This window comes from Orcinus orca, chromosome 15 (genome assembly GCF_937001465.1).
Source record: "Orcinus orca chromosome 15, mOrcOrc1.1, whole genome shotgun sequence".
Taxonomy (NCBI): Eukaryota; Metazoa; Chordata; class Mammalia; order Artiodactyla; family Delphinidae; genus Orcinus; species Orcinus orca.
Genome location: NC_064573.1, coordinates 61,864,621 through 61,882,174, shown reverse-complemented (window position 1 = coordinate 61,882,174; position 17,554 = coordinate 61,864,621). Strand labels below are relative to the sequence as shown.

The 17,554-nt window shown below is 54.3% G+C and overlaps 1 protein-coding gene across 1 annotated transcript in view; it reads right to left on the bottom strand.

Annotated features, from left to right (window-relative positions):
- The window catches only part of LDLRAD4 (low density lipoprotein receptor class A domain containing 4), a 304,079-nt gene extending 287,332 nt beyond the window's left edge, over window positions 1–16,747 (bottom strand). Inside the window, 1 exon segment of the mRNA XM_012535261.3 lies at window positions 16,502–16,747. The gene's annotated coding sequence lies outside the window, so the exon portion shown is untranslated.
- Between the last annotated feature and the right edge of the window lie 807 nt (window positions 16,748–17,554).

Below are 17,554 nucleotides of genomic sequence, written 5' to 3'. Positions count from 1 at the left end.
GCGAGGCATCCCCACCCCACGATGGGTTCTAAGGGTAAAGAACGCAGTGTGCAAAGAGAGCACAGCCTTTCTGAGACTATTCAAAGCCCCCTGGACACCAGAACTTTCATTTGCTCATTAATACCTATAATTCATCCTAACTAATCAAAATTCATACTAAGTAATTCACCAGCTAATTAGAATTTACAAGGGCGTCAATGCCATTCAGGGCAGCTCATTTAGAAGCCACCAAAATCCTTACACAAAACATGGGGGAAAAGGAGAACAGAGTCTGTTTAAACTTCTAAGTGGTCCCATCAATACTCTTTATTCCCTCAAATCCCATAGCCCAGGAGGCTGTTCTCACTGGATTAGCTGCGTCAACATTTCCAGTCCCTGCTCCCCTCCCCCAGGCCCCCCCCGCCAGCCAGCCAGTCGAGGACACACACCTTTCATCCACACTCAGGAGCTGTGCTGGGCAGCGCTGGGTCCACACTCCTAGTACAGGCTCGGTCTCAGCCCCACCCCAGAGGTCTTCTTGTTCGGTCTCTGCAGGACCCTTAAAGTACCGCACCTTGGGTATGCATTTCCACAGACGGGAACCTGGTCGGTGGGCCCCGCGCCGCCCCCTCGCACTGCCCGCTGGTTCAAGGTCTCTCTCACTCACCTTTGCTCTTGACTAACCACCAACTCTGAAACAACCCAGTTTATCACGGAAACTCAGCAAAGAGACAGAAGTCTTCCTCTTGTGTGAAAATCTGCCACCCAAATAAAGAACTCGGTTCCATCCAAAGGAGCTTCAGAGACGGACATCCAGGACTGCAGGCAAGGCAACTCCAGTATCCTCCCAGGTGAGCAAAGGAGGTACCGACAGGACGTGACACATTTGGGGATGAGCCAGACAGCGGAGTCTCTGCCTCTCTGTGAACTCAGCAGGCGTCCTCAGAGTTCTGCCTCTGGTCTCTGCCCCAGATAATGACAGAAACCCTGGATCCGTCCCGTGCTTGAGTGTAAACGTGACCAGAAGCCCCTCCAACTCGGGAAAGGCAGATACTGGGAGCCTTGTCATGTCTGCACCTCCCAGCAGTTCCTGGGGTTTGGGTGGGTTTCCAGAGCACGTGCTGCACGGGCAAGGATGGAGCACGAGCAGCTCCGCCCCGACACCCGTTTTTCCTACATAAACAGCCCAGGAACCGGGGCTCTGAGGAAGCAGGCTCCCTGGGGAGCACCAGACTCCACGGCAGCCGCTCATTTTGGAGACAGATCTTAACAACATGTGACCTTTGACAAGTTGCTAACGTTCTCTGGGCCTCAGTGCCCTCATCTGTAAAATGCGAATGATCGTCACACAACGCAGCCCCACAAATGAACAAAATCCATCAAGAGAAATCCTGTGTGGGGAGTGCTGGGGGGAGGCTGGCACGGGGCTCTCAGTGGGGAAACTGAGGCCAGAGGTCTTGAGTGACTGGTGCCTGACCCAGGGTGGTCGAGCAATAGTGTCCACTGAAGGAAGGGGCTGGGAGCAAGAAGCCACATTTCCTGAATGTCTTCCAGTTGCTTTTCCCATTAAAGCAGAATCACCCTCGTTCCACCAGACCCTGCGGCTCCAAAGGAAGTTACCACGGCGTCTCCAAGGCAGGAGGACAGGGCATGCTGGCCAGTCCCTGCCCCAGCCCGTCGGTCACCACGGCCTTCCTTTGTAGATGGCGTCTAGACGAGAGGAGTGGGTGCCACCAGGGCATCTGCATGGGGAGGACACTGCGGAAGCACAGGACCAGTCGATGGCAGGACATGGGGCAAGGCGCCTCCCACAAGCCCAGTCCCCATTCCCTGAAGCAGACGCCTGAGGGTCACGATCACCCCACCTTCCGGGCGGGGGAACCGGAACTCAGCCGGACCTAAGACCACACCCCACATGGACAGCAAGCACAGCCCCAACACAGGGGGGCAGGGAGTCCCCCACCGGGGCTCTAGGACCCCCGCCTCCAACCTGCTCATTAGCCTCTTCCTCTGGGGCAGCTGTGGACGCCCCTCCCCCTTCTCTGTGTCGCTCTGCCTTGCTCTCCCTCAAACAGGAAACAACTTTACTGCTCGAGTCACGACGTCCCCACCGTGACCCAGGACAGACACTTACAACCATTTCTCTAGATCAAGGTGGGACCATGTTGGTTCTGAGCAGCTGCGGGAGGGGTGCAGATGCCAGCACGGGGGCAGAAGCAGCAGCTAATTCTACCCACACCGGACGCTGGGCACCCAGTCAGGACGCTCCAGCAGCGAAGATGGAGTCTCAGACGGCAGGCAGGGCGGTCTCGCAGGTGACCCCAGTTGACCCCAGGCACAGAGCAGGGAAAGGCTGCTCTTAGATCAAAGCCAAATGGTGATTTGAGGGGAAAAGATGGAATCATGATTCTGCATGTAATTGTTTTCACATCAAGGAGAAAGTCCGCTGTACGTAGGGCGCTGGGGGCACGTGTGGTGCCAGATGGAGCCGCTCTCCGTTAGAGTAAACCTCACCGTCCCCATAGCAACTCCCTCCATGCTTCCAAGATGCTTAAAAAGACACACATCACATTGTTTTCCACAGTTTTTCAGAAACTGACTTTTTGTTCCATGGCCTGAAGAAATCAAGTTCACTGGTGATTTTCTTGCTATAAAAAAGATCATTGTAGCAAATACGGAAAAGGTAAAAAGATGGGATTTCAAAATCTCCCTCGGGGCTACAATGGAGACATCCATTTTTAAGGTCCTGGTGCATCTCCCTGCAGCCTGTTTTCCAGAGGAAGGCACGTGTGCCCGCATCAGTCCAACCAGATTCCTGATGGAGGCAGAAAGTGGAGATCGGTACTCGAGACAACCCACCCCCGCTGGTCGGGGCAGGACCGCAGATGTGTCCCCTGGACATGGGGAGACCCCCACCTCACCATAGGCACAGCTAGTGTGTGGTGACACATCACACGGGCTGAAATCCATCAGCGGAAATGAACCACAGTGTTACTTGCCACTAACTGGAATTTGTCTTATTCAGGATTTTTTCCTTGTTCCACTAAATACTTAGTTTTCACATCCTTGTGGATTTTAAATCCAAGGCAACAAAACACAACTCAAGAAGACGTATCTAACACCAGAATAAAAGCACAGTCAGGTGTCTGGAGGATGAGTCAGGCTCCCAAGTACCTGTCAAGGACTTAGTCTTCTTTGAAAAGATGGAAAAACAACGCACAGATGATAATTTTCTCTACTTTGAACTTTTCCGGATCCCAAGAACAGAAGAAGACAGCTAAGGAGAACCAAGAAAATAATAAAGACACTTTGTCTAAAGGGAAAATCTCTACCTATGATGATCTTAATAAAGTTAACAAGTCTGATGATCTTTTATAGTTTGATTAATTTGCTTGAAACAAATAGATAATATTTCATTCGTCTGCAGTTTATCTGGCCAGCGGGTTAAACTGGCGGGGAGGGCGGGTAGGGGAGCGAGATCAGGTCAGGCAAACAATCGCTTCTCTCTCGGGTAGGTCACTTTGGGGGAAAATGGTAAAATAAAAGTTAATGTAGGTGAGGAAACACCTGAGGGGCGAGGGGAGGGGGACAATGTGGATGCTGAGCTGTGCCAGACCCCACTCAACCCCCCAGCCTGCAGCTCTGCTTCAGCCTTTCCGGCAGGACCGTGTGTTTGCAGGGAGGCCCGGCCTGACCCCTGACGACTGTGGTGGGACCCCCGGTGCCCACACTGGCCCCCAGGAGTTGCCATCCTGCCGCGTCCAGCACGCGCTCCCCAGTCCTGCACTCACGGTCCTGGGCACCTCCCCCTGCACAAACAGAGGAAACCAGGACAGCGTATGGGCAGGATGCCCAACAGACGCCTGAATGAAGTGAGAGACAGACACACAGCCCTGGCGGGTGGGTTTCAGCAGCAACCACAAGGCCCTGAGGGTGAAGCTGGATGGTGAGGAGCCTCAGGGGATGGCGGCCAGACCCCCGGGCCAGGCGGAGCAGCCGAATCCCAGGTTCCCTGGCCCGGTTCACACGGCCGCTGGGCTGAAAGCAGACTGTGTGGCGGGGAGGCGAGTGGCCAGTCGGGAGGCCCCGCGTGAGGCCATGGAAGGGACACACTGAGCTACTAGCGACGGTGACAAGTGACCAGATTTGGGGGAGCCCAGGAGGGCTCCAAGATGTGTGTGTTAATCACTGGGTGGGGAGGGGCAAGTACATGGCTCTAGACACAGGCTTGGAGATCCCCACTGAGCAGTCGGGCATGAGTGTGAAGTCAGAGTCTGGGGCAAGAGCCTCCACATAATACAGAGCCCACTTCAATCCACACAACAGAATTCTAAGCTTTCCAGGCATGGGTGGGAGGTTCTGGGGTCAGAAAGCTTCCCCTCTGACAGATGAGGGGGAGACCGCACTGAGGGCCACTCTGACACCAACCCCAACTCCTGGCCACATCACCAAGCACCCAACCACGTCTTGTCACAAGGCAGTTGTTAATAAAACCACGCCAGAGTCAGTGGCAGAGTCAAAGAAAGGAGGGCTCAGATAAGGGGCACTCGGTCCCCCCGCCGGCTCGCCAGGCTCTGCTCACTGTCCCCGTCACGCCCGCCAACCGCCTGCCCCCTTCTCTCCACAGTCACCACTCCACCCAACAGCAGAGAACATCCAAACAACACAGGAGACAAGCGCCTGGCTCAGCAAGGAGGGGCCATCTTGCCCGCACCATCCTTCAGGGTCGGGCCGTCCCCCGAATGCCCCGTGGGCTGCTGACCCTCTGCAGTAGTTGCTGATCCCACAGACTCAGTACCCCAAGGAGGGCGGAAAGCACTTCCTTCCTGCCTAAACCTTTGAGCGACACCTACCCCTCATTAGTGGTTTAGTGGGTGTCCAAGCAGGAGACCCTGCAGCCTCTGCCTCCATCACCAGCTTGGGACACACTTGGACTCGGGGAGAAACATGGCACCTCTGGGGACTGCAGACGAGAGAGCAGAAGACTGCAGAGCAAGCGTGGCTTCCGCCTGGGGTCCAAGAAGGGGACAGGACGCATGGTGCCCATAGAAGAGGAGAACTGAGTGGAGAAGAACTGCCGGAGGCCGAGGCACAGGGGAGGCCGGGCACCATGAGGGCTGGGGCTGCCTTATGTCACCTGAAAAGGGCCCCAACGCAGCACGAAAACTACTCTGCTAGAAGCGGAGAGACAGAACCGGCAGTAACTTGCATCCACAGCTGAACAGACGGACACCAGGACAGCAGCCACGCCATGTTAGGGAAAAGAAGCCAGGGCTGAAGGACACTGGACACACTGCTGGACGTCGGCTCCACTGCGACCGCCGGGCGACACTCCAGGTTTGCCAGGACCTGCTGTAGTTTAAGTGCCACAAAGGGCCACCAGCACACCTTCCTCTAAAAACAGAGGTGAGAGCGGCTGCCCCACGCACCTCGCCTCACCCCATGTCTTTTTCTGCACAACCACGGGGAAACGACTGCTCAGCACAGCCCTCAAATGGCCTTGTACTTCTGAGTCTGACTAGTGTTTTGCCCTAACCTCTCAAAATCACGCTGCCCAGGTTCCTGCCCATCCAGCAAGCTGCAAAGCCTTGTCCCTTCAAAAAACCACCCGCCGTGCGGCCTGAACGACTGCCAGCCACCTCTTCCCAGGAGGTTTTGCACATTAAGATACACTCTGATTTGAATCCCACATTCAGCAAACAGCCGCATTAGAGATCAATTACACTTCCAAATGCGCTTCACTATTTGTTTGTTCCTTAAAGCCAAGGATCATGAAATTAGATGTTGTCTGTGAAGAGCTTTAAAAAGTTAGTGTTTTGCAAATAGAAGCCACTACTGTCACCATATGAAAGTGACAAGCCTGGCCCCCTGGTGTGAGCTGCGTGGAGCACGAACATTTTCGCATTTTGTGAAATGTGAACAAGTACCCAGTACTGGAGAGCTGAGGCCAGGACAGGGCCCCCAGGGCAAACAATCAGGTGTCCCGAGGGACCCATTTCTCTTCACCGACATGGCTGGTTGATTCGGTTTTCAGCAAAGATGGGCAGAAACTTTGCAAGAGACTCAGTCTGCCAACCTCTCCGCAGCACCACGACTGTCCCCACTGGTGACAGTGACAGCGCCTCGCCGCACACGCCTCCGAGTCCCACCTCTGCTCATGCTCATCCGCAAGCCCTCTTCCTGCCTCTCCACCCTCCACCACGCAGGTCACGGTCACGGGTCAAGTGCCACTTCTTCCCACCACCTGTGCCCCTCCCCCGAAAGCCCCCTCTACCGCCACATCAGCCCAAACCCACTCCCGCCGCCTGTCCAGATGGGGTCTCACCAGCAAAGCTCCAGCCACAACCCACGTTCTGCTTGGGCAGGACGAGAACCAGCGTTTCTCGGCCTTACAACCCAATGTACTCACTGACCTGCTCCACTGAGTAAATCATCTCACCTTCTGGACGGTCAGCTCTCGACAAATCTGTCCTGCCAGCACTGCACATTACCAAATCGCGTCAAAATCCGCCCGGCTCCCACCGCCTGGAGACTCAGGAAAAGGGGCCACACACAGGAGCCAGGGCTGCAAAGTTGGGGGAGGGGCCATGGAGTTTGTGTCCCCAGCCCTGACACACGAACCACCGCATAGGGTTCCCTGCGCCCTCCCGCAGGGGTGCGTTAGAGCCCTAAACACAGGAGCCACATGGTCACTGTGGACCCGCGGTGCCAGCCCTCCCCACCACAGCTGCTCCCTCGCGGCAGGTCCTGAACACGCGGTCCCGCTGCCAACAGTGGCCCCAACTGTTCACACACGTCCTCCTATGAGCAAAGAAGTGTGGGCAGCACACACGGGTCATGCGTACTTGATTATAAACTACACACGTGAGGACGGAAGCAGGGCCCCGCACACACTGTACTGAGGTTTACGCCCTTGTCTGTGCCTTCTAGACCCCAGCGTGCACAGCTCTGAGAGCCCTGGACAGGGGAACCCTCTCCCTGCTGTCCGCCCCGCAAACCGGTCTCTGGCCACCTCTCAGCCCAAAGCCAGCCTCTCCCTGAAGTCTCCTAGGTTGCCCAGAGCGGACCGTGTGCTCGGACATCGCGGGGCCCCGTGGAGCAGAGGAAGAGGGGAGGGAGGGCGCGTGAGGCCGTCAGAGCTCATAGGCCCAGCGGCCTTTGTCCCCCCCTCCCCCAGGTATACAATCTTTCCCGATGAACGAACGGCTCAGATGGCATTTCCCGCTCTTAAACCCAGGGCTTGGCTACAAGTGCCTGTCCTCACTGCTGGCTGCTTCCTGTGCCAGACTACTTGCTCCTTGAGTCCTGGGGGAAGGAGCGGGGTCCCCGCCTCACAGGCTGGGTGGGTGCTTCCCAAATGCTCCTTTGACTGGAGGCAGCCACACTTTACCGAGCTCTCACTGAGGCAGCGCTGGGCCCCTCCCTGCTGGTCTACATGAGCCTTATCTCGTTTGATCCCCTGCAAACCTAAGAGGCAGGAAAATGGCTGTTTTAGGGAAGGGCAAACTGACCTCCCCAAGGTCACAAGCCTTCCGGGGGCTTGGCTAGGCAGGGGGGCTGTGAGCCACAGACAAAAGCAACCCCCTTACAGCAAAACTTTCCTCAAAACCAGGAGGTGATGCGTATGCGCGCTATGAACAACAAATCCCCTTGGGCGGCTCAGGCCCACACTACGGCCCTGATGCTGCTTCTTTGGGTGGCCAAGGACACAACGGGAGCCGTTCCCTCAGGCACATAAATGTGCCCCAATTCCTAAAATCCATTGTATGAACCACGTTATAACAATAAAAGCGTGAACATTCACACGAAGCATTCAGTACAGAGGTCCATCAAATAACAAAATCTCCAATCCACGGAACAGCCAACTTCTTTTATCAGAAATAAACACTATGTTTTCTCTGGACTAAATTTACTACATAAGTTATATAGTTATGACTGTGTATATATATTTATTATTTTTACATTACTCTTCAGATTAAAAAAAAAGTTAAATCCCAGGACCTACCTCTAGTTTGGAAGTAAAAAATTGTGACTCTTATATTTAAATAGCAGTAGGATGAAAGCTAAGTTCTGAAGGGGGCAATATTTATCTTAATAGACAAAGTAATAGAAATATAATAGTTCAACCAAGCCATCCAGCTGTAAACATTACCCAACCTTGAAATCATGCTGCATTATGTCCAGAAAGGCCCTCTGTTCCAACTGGAAGATTCCAGCATTCTATCATCCTGCTGAAGGAGCACACCAGGTTGGATTAAACCCAAGTGTGTGAGCCGCGCACACACGAGCCAGCAGCAAACAACGTGGAGGGACACAAGGGGTGTCAGCAACCTATTCCATGACATCTATTCCATGACCAACTCCCTGGGAACTCCTCTGCTCGCTCCACCTCCAGGGCTTTGGCCCCGTCTGCCCTGCTAGCCACGTGCAGGGTGTGTTTGCACCTGGAAAGCGTGGTGTGGCTGCCCACATGGCCAGCAGGGGGACCAAGCAGACAAGACAACGGCCAGGGTGCTCCCCACAGGCTGTGCCTGGAGGGCCGGGGTCACTCACCCAAGCACCAGCGCCCACCTGGGCCCCTCGGACCATACTCTCTGCTCACCAGGCCACGCCCGACAGTGCCGGGCGCTCCCAGCATGCACCCCGGGGCGTGGTAAGCACCCACACCTGCCCCAGCACCGACGCACGAAGGTGTGTGTGACCAGAACAAGCTAATTGGGGCTCAATTACCTCAAGATGCAGGTGTCATGTCTTGCTCCCTCCAGCTGTTCTCAACCTTTCAGCCAAAAAGGCTGCCTTTCGAGGAAAACAAAACCAACTTTAGTTAACTGCAACGTACTGAAGATACTGAGATGGTTTTCCTTCTCTGGAGCTTCCAGAGCAGCCAGTGTGGGCGCCAACACCCTCAGGCTGGAAACAGAAGTCTGCGAAAGCATAGAGGGGACCAAGGGAGAGGCTCCCAGCAGAGGGCATCCAGGCCAGGTGTCTCCCGTCAGCCATCGAGTGAAACAGTAAGAAAATGAATTTTATGTTGGTATCCTTGGGCAAAAGGCCAGGGAAGAGTTTGATCTCAAAAAGCGATCGCTGAGAAGGGAGAGGAAGGACTGAGGGAAGTGTCACACAGCTCCTCAAGCAGCTGCTGCCGAGCCACCCCTCCCCCACCTCATCCCTCCACCCGGGGCCCACGTTACCCAGCCGGTTAGGGTGAGGATGTTGGGGAAAGACCAAGCATAGTCTTTGGCCATAAAATCCCATAATTTTATTTTAAAATGTATTATTAGACTGTTTCGTGCCCTTAACCTACCTGAGCAGGTTTAATTCCAATTTAAAATAGCACAAAGTTCTTGAGTACATTTAATTCGAATTTAAAACAGCACAAAGGTCTTATCTCCATGCTGGAAGCATCCACTAAAATCACTGCATCTGCCCACAGCAAAGCTCTAGCAACAGCAAAACTCTCTTCACCTGTGTATCCCCAGATGCCACGCCCTGATTTTCACAACAGAAGAATGGGAAGAAAAATTTAAACATACCATTTCATTGCCAAACTTGAAAAGATTTTTTTCATAACAATATTCAGCACTGGCAAGACTACAGTCACCCCCGTGTCCGTGTGCAGTGTCCCAGCCTTTCTGAGAAGCAACTGGTAATACTTCTGGAGGAGCCTCTAAAAGTTATACCCACCACCTCCTCCTTGAGGAAGCTATCCAAAGGACGTAATCAGAATGTCCAGTGCAGAATTATTTATAATAGGGAAAACTGCTAACAGCCTCAGCGTCCCAAAACGGGCTTAGAAAAAAAAAAACAATATAACCACAGAGTAGAATTTAATAGTCATCAGCAGTGGTATTTTTGGAGAATATTTAAATTACATGAAAATATGTTCAGGATGGAACGTTAAGTTTATAAAAAGTATACAAGTTTGATGCATGATTTTATAATTAAGTCTGGAAAGAATCTACAAAACTGTAAATAGAGGTCATCTCTAAAGGTAGTGGAATTATAGGTAATTGTAGTCATTTTTATTTTCTTCTTGTTTCTTTTTTTTTTTTCCTCTTCGTTTCATAGTTTCCTAATTATCTTCAATAAGTATATAATCAGGAAAAAAAAGGATTTCAGAGACTAGATCCATGACACTGGTTTCAGCCAGGCCTGAAAGAATCTCTGGAATAAAGTCAGGTTCAAATAGAGGGTGGAACCCGGTCTAGGGCCAACCCGGGCCCCTATATGCCTGACAGGGGGACCAGACAGGAACTCTCCCAGGCCAGTGCAGCCCCCAACGCAAAAGAGCACCCGTCCAACCCCACCCCAGGGACCAAATTAGACAGAGGCCCACCAGGCCCCACAGTGTGTGGCCACCACAATCCCCTCAGAGGGGACGGCATCACGCAGCCACTCAGGGGTGTGAAGAGGCCAGGTCCCACCTGCTGCCGTGGGAAGGTTTGCAAAGGGCTGGGGAGCCGTCTTGCAGGACCCTGGACATCCGCACCTCCTGGGGCCTCACTTCAGGCCCCATAACCTCAAACACTTAGGTCTGTCTGGGATGAACACAAGAACTGCACGCAGATACATGTGGTTGATTAATCCACGCCCCCTCGGAGTGAGACAGAGAATCTGAGAGATGTATCATCTTTTCATTTCACCCCACTTTCAGGGACTTGCTGGATCCTGCTGAGCCGGGAGGGCCTGGGCTACCTCAGTCCAGCCCCGCAGGCCTCGGGTACCCCTTGGAAGACAGGACCGACATCCGACAAACCTCACCCAGAGAAGACCAGCGGAGGTGGTTCCACAGAGCCCAGGACCACAGGCATCAACTCTCTGGCTGATTCCTCCTGGGATGACGAGGTTCAACATGGACAAAACAGAGCCACCAATGGCCCAATTCTTGAAACCAAGGCTGTGAGCACAGGCAGGACAGGCACAGGAGCAGGGTTTAGAAATGGGGGTGGGGCCGGGAGGTGGGGTGTAAATCAGAGCTATGGACAAAGGTAGGAAAGAAGGAGGAGCCCTGGGCCCTGCTTGGGACGAGGAGAGACTTGGTCTCCCTCCGCCCGCCGTGAGTGGTCCCTGAGGAAGGGCCAGCCCCAGGGTCACAGCCCAGGCCCCAGCGTGACGTGGCCACCTCCACCTTTGCTCACGAGACAGCGATTCTTCACTCCGGCATTTCAGGCTTCTTGCTGCCTGTGTGCCAATGGCATGGTGGCGGTGCCCACGTCCCAGGGCTGCTGGGGGGCTTCAATCAGCTAATATAACGCTAAGGACAGCCTGGCACAGGGGCGGTGCTGCTGTCGCTCTGACCACTGCCCGGGGGAGCCCTCCCGAGCACGGCCTGGCCTTCCGCCTTTGGAACAGTGGGATTTCACTCTCGAAATTCCCTCCCAACTCTGTCCAGAGGCTGCTGGTCCCAGGGCCATGGACCGGCCACCAGAGGCCCAGTCCACTTCTGGGGAACCAAGGAGGCAGCACTGGGAGCCTGCAATCCACAACCCCAGGGATGGGGGGGCACCTTGCCACACCCCACAATATGGCTGGATAGCAGGGTGGGGGGGTAGGATGGGATGGGGCCTTTTTGCAAATTGGACAGAGCAGGCTTACTTCTTTTTTGTTTGTTTGCGTTACGCGGGCCTCTCACTGTCGTGGCCTCTCCCGTCGCGGAGCACAGGCTCCGGACGCGCAGGCTCCGTACGCGCAGGCTCAGTGGCCATGGCTCACGGGCCCAGCCGCTCTGCGGCATGTGGGATCTTCCCAGACCGGGGCACGAGCCCGCGTCCCCTGCATCGGCAGGCGGACTTCTCAACCACTGCGCCAGCAGGTAAGCCCCCAGGCTTACTTTAAAGAGAAATTCTAGGTCCATTTAGGGACCATGTCGCTCACACCCACCCAATTCCTAGCCAGTCCAGGCTCTGAATCCTGTCTGCACAGAGAAGATCCTGCGAGTCATTTGGCCAGGGCCCAACTTAGGAGGTAGCTTTGTAATACAAGCAGTGTGTCCGCCAGCAACTAGAGCAAGACCATTAAGTTCATTACACCTGTCACTCTGCCAGCTGACTATCCACACGCCAGGGATGAAAGTACACTGTGCCCAAGGAGTGTCACCCAGCCCCCTCCCAGGCAGCTCACACACTTATGTCAGACAATTTGTTCTCAATGCCTGCACCTGCAGAAAGAACAGCAGCCAAAGTTCAGTTTCATCGGAAGCTGGACCCTGGATGGAAGACGAGGTGCCATGCCCCCTGATGCAGAGGAGGGGAGACATGGGGGTAAGGGGCCATCGAGAGGCAGGGCCACCAGGCCGGGAAAAATACAGAGCTGCTCCCTGGATTCTGCCGCCTGCAGCCCTGGCGAAAATAAAAGCAAGAGACACACCCTTTTCGCTTCCAAAGCAAGTCACAGAATTCCAGGCAGCGCGCAGAGACCTTCCACACACCCACGTACTGCACATCCTGCATGCTCCTGGGTGCCCAAGGCCCTGCCCACCGCTCACAGCGGTAATTTATTTATCCCCATCATGTAACGTTAGCAATCTGTCTGAAGCTTGGCAAGCACCAACTTGCACTGTCATATAAACTGTCTGACAAACTTAAAGTTTCATAAGTGCTTCTTTTTTCCAGCAGACAATAAAGCATCATAAGAAAAAAAGTTATCTCCTTTTCTGTTCCTTTTCTCTCTTCCTCTTCCAAAATAAAGGCTGGTGGGGGCAGGGCTGGGGGAGAAAGAATGGGAAAAAAAGAAAGCCAACCACAAAAGAACTCATGCAAACAGAAATGATCCCTCAGCAGGATTCTAAACCTTGAAAGTCTCAACACTTTTCCAATGCCAAGGAAATGAGTAAATGAGTGGGGGAGGGGTGGCACCCGTGTCTGTTGGTCTTGAGGGGGTGCAGAGCAAAATCTGCAAAACAAAAGTACGGTCATTAAAAATTAATAAAGGGTGTGGACAGCAGCCTCCACCCGCTTCTGCTCGTGGGGATTTGAGCCAGACACTCTGTGTCCTCATTAAGTGGTGTCTGGCAGGCTGCCGGGGTTTTAGTGGGTTCTGGGAATGCCAATATATTAACCAGAGGACTCTTTGCAAACCCTTTAGAGTTTTTATTCTAGAAAAGTCAACCATTTGGCACAGAGCAGCCTTATTTTTGTCCAGGAAAGCGCTCTGCTGCCAATCAAGGGAGAAATTATAGCTATGTTCTTCGTAATTTCCAAGACCTATCTGGAAAACAAGCCTGGTGGAAAGAAAAGTCCTTACAAAAACAGCTTAAAAGGCCAAAGTACCATTTTTAGTGGAAATTCAAAGAAAAGCAATCCATACTCAAATCACATGGATAGGAGACAACACAAACATTATTTTCAAGTCCTCCTATGATAGAGAGAAAAACAGTATTAATGGGAAATACGAACCCAATATTTCTACAGCAATTAATAGTACAGGTGCTCACCTGTGTCCCCTAGCTGCCTAAAAATAAAGCTAATAACGCCACCAAAAAATCTCCCTAATACATGGCAGGTCTTGTGGCCTAAATTTTCAGATGGAGTCAGAAGCTATACATTGCTATTTAAAAACTGAAGATTCACTTTCCATCACACCCATGGTATAGGTCACGGTGTAACTCTAAGCTAACAAATCCCATGTAGGCAGAAAGTCACTTTGACATGAGAAAATACTGGCTTCCAGGAGAGTGTTCTGTGACCTAAAAAAGGAGGGGGTGGAAGCAGGGAGAGAGGGCACTGGGGACCCCGTAGCATTCCACACCGTTTACATTGAATAGCCACAAATCTATATGAAGTACGTCAAACGTTTCTAAAAATTTTCCAGGTTAACATGGAATGATCTTTTCATTTCTTTCTTCCTTCTCTATTAACTCTCACCCAAAAGAACAGACACATCACAGAGAGGCCATAAGCCCAGACACAGAAGAAAGATAGGAATAAACTTGCAAAGGGCCGACAGGAAGATCTGAACAGTCACAGTTGCCAGTGTCCCTGCCCTGAGCGCTGAGTGGTTGGTTTTACGTGATGACAAAAAGCCATGACCTCCTGCCCAGACCATGGGGGTGACTGCACAGGGATCTGGACAAGCTTAGGGGTTTCTGCTGGACCACAGGCCAGGAACCGCACCCAGGGCACTAAGTCACCGTCACCTCCCTATGCTCCTGTCAGGCTGGGAGGCAACCCTCCAACAGCCCTGAGGAAAAGCCAAGCACGTCCCAGGAGATGCGGGCCGCTATGCCAGGCTGCTAAGTCAACCCACACTGCAGCCCAGGCCCAAACTGTAAACACCTCTGCAGGCAGGCGGGTCCTGCTCCCAGCGCCAGGCAAGAAAACTATTCTTAGAGCACTGTCAGCATTGGGGGGGTGGGAATAAATATTTGTCTATATACTCTGGCAAGTGGGGGCAGGAGACTTTGACTCAAACAATACGCCAACAAATGGGCACAAAATCCCTTAATAAGCAGCTGGCACTGGCTGGGTTCCTCTGCAGGACTGTGGTCATGCAAAGGGCCCCAGAGAGGATTCTAGAGACAGCCCTAATACCTGCTGGGAAAAGCCTTCTCCATCGTAAATACAAGCCTCCACAAACTAGAACCACAGCAAAGACTCTTTCGAGGGTAACAGCAGAATGTTAAGAAATTAGAGGGGGCTTTTAAAATAAGGGAGGAAGGCAGCTACAAGTCCATTGCAGCAAATCCCTTACTGGCACTTACAGTCTCAGCCCTAATTCCTAACAGTGTGCTCAATGTCAATAGCAAAGTGAAGCTCTTAAAAGAATTAAGCTCTCAAAGATAATGAGGAATATACCCCCATGTTTTAAAAAGCACTTCTTTGCAAGAGCCATCAAAGAGCATCCAAGGATAGGAAACCAACTATTATAATTCAATACATGTACATGGATAATAATCAGATCTACTCCTTTGTACAATGACTCAAATTTGACATGACCCTTCACTGAACATAAAGAACATGTTCAAGAGAACAGTGCAGAGTACAAGGGCAAATGTACAGGTGACAGTAGAAGCAATATAAGTCCTGGTAAGACTAAACACTCCTATGCAAATGCAGACCTGACTGGATGCAATGGCAGTTTCTCAGTGCAGATCCTCCAGGACCTGTCCTGTAACTCACACTGTCCTGCAGCTTCAGGGGAGACAGACTAGGAGAACACCCTCTTAGCTAGCCAAACAGGCGGAAGGACCATTTTAAAAGGAATCTTCCTGGTCTAGCCCCCAGGGCTGCACCAACCTCCATGCCAGCCACAGGACCACATATTTCCAAGAGCCAGGGTGGCTCACCATCGCCACCCACCTCCACTGCGAGAAGCCTACTAACAGCAGCTCTGGAATCAACACGGTGCAGCTTACCTCACCTCATCCCACAACACCTACACACAGTAGGTCATCCAAAAATATTACCACCATCATAACTAACATTTAGAAAGCAACACTGAACTACAAGCGAAGGGTCCAGGAATGCGAAGTTGCCAAAAAAAAATTAGAAAGGAGAAGGAGAAGGGAGTAGATGGAACACAGAGAAAGAGAAAAGAAGCAAATCAGGATTATCCAATTTTAGTTAATTAAAAGAGTCTCTGGGGAAAACAAAAATTACGCTAGTTTATGTGTCCACCAGCACTCAGTAATCACTCCTGCGTCTGGGTCCCAGCTCGCTACGAGTTTCCCGCTGTGCCAACCCGCGCGCGCTCACCCGGGAAGCGGCCCGACCTACCCGCCTTCTCCAGGTGCCACCCACCCCGCCGCGGTCCCCGTCGTCCTCCAGAAACCTCCGCCTAATCGGAAGCCTCCTCCTTTACCAGTTAAAAAAAAAAAAAAGTTTAAAACCAAGGATTTGTCCTCGGGGCCAGCGCGGCGAGCTGCCCAGCACCGAGCCCAGGTCTCGGGCGACGCACTTACGGGGCGCGCCTAGCCCCCGGGGGGCCGGCGGGGGTCCCGGGAGGCGTCCTCTGCGCTGCGCCCCGCAGACCGCACAACAAAGGCAGGGCGGCTGGGCTGGGTGCTCGTCGCTTCCTGTTTATTCCGCCGTGAGGGTCACAGAAATTCTGCCCACGCCCGCTTCCTGCGGGCTCGGGGCTCAGCCTGAGGGCCAGCGGCGCCGGGACAAGCTGCTTCCCAGCCGCCGCTGGAGCCCCTGCTCAGCGCGCGGGGTGCCCGGGACGCGGGGTGCCCGGGACGCGGGGTCCAGGGTCCCGCCGCTCTGCGCCTCCCTCCCCGCAAACTCTGGCAATGCCCGCACAACCTGCCCGCAGACGCCGTCCCCCGCCGCGTTGGCGCACAACCGTGCGGGGCACCGGGAAGCAGACTGTGCGGTGGGGACCGCCCTCCTGCGCCCGCCCCCGGGAGCGCCCCGGGCGCCGCCGTGCCCACCGCGACGCCGCCGGGACTCGCGGGGGTGGGGGGCGGCCCGCCGACGGCTTGGCTCGCGGACGTCCAGTTCCGGCGCCCAGTCCTGCCGCTCGCGCCCCCGGTCCGCGCGGCACCGAACTTGGCTGGACGCCGGAGCTCTGGGTCGGCACTCACCTGCGGCCGCGGCTCTGTAGTGAGGCTGCCGGCGCGCGGGGCGCGGGGGGGCTGCTTTAAGGGCCGGGATCGGCCCCGGCTCCCCGCGTTCCCCGCCCCCTTCCACGCTCCCCGGACGCTCAGCCGGCCTGGCGGCGGCAGCTCCTCCCCGGTTCGCAGGAGATTCCCGGCCCGGCCGGCCGGCCGGCCCGCTGCGCCGAGCAGGGAAGCGGGAGACGGTGCCGCGGGTGCCGCCTCCGCCTCCGCGCCGTCTGCCTCGCTGTCCGCCGGCCTCTCCGCTCTCCCCATCCCCCTCCAAGCTGGACCGGCGGCGGCCGGGCGGGGGCGGGGTGGGCTGGCCGGACCCCGCGCGGGCCGCGCTGACCTCCGCGGGCCGCGGGCACCGAGCTGGGCGAGCGGGCGCCCGGGCCGCGGGACCCCCGGCTGCGCACGCGGCTCGGCTCGGCCTCGCTGGGCGTGCGCCCACCGCCGGCCGGACGGGGAACTCCATCCCGGAGCCGGGAGACGACGGCGGCGGGGGGTGGGGGGGTGGTTGCGCCGCGGGCAGCCGGCCTTCTGGCACTAGCTGAGATGCACAGTAGGGCTGCAGGGCCTTTAGTGGGACGGATGAATCCTTCTATCCCCACCTAGTCAGCCCCTTCCCAGATGGGGAGTTCAGGTGGATTCTTACCACTGCGACCCTTTCTCCTTGGAGGACCTACATCTCTCCTAGGAAGGCCTTTGGGACTTAAACTCCACTTGAGTGCGGACAGTATACATGTTGTCTTCCAGAAGTACTAGCATTCACACTGGCCAACCTGACTGTGTTTGATAGGGGTTTGGTTACTGCCACAGCATACGGGCATTTTAACCCAGCTTTATTACAGCCACCAAAATTAGACAAATTAATTGCCAAAATTAACTCCCCAGCAGACATATCAAAATATACCAGTCTGGGGTTTCAGGCCTGGTATAACAGAAGGGCAGCTAATTAAAGCAGCTAATTTTCAATGTCTCCACCTCCCCGCCAAAAGTTGACCAGCTCATGCTTCCATAATATCAGAGAAAAGAATC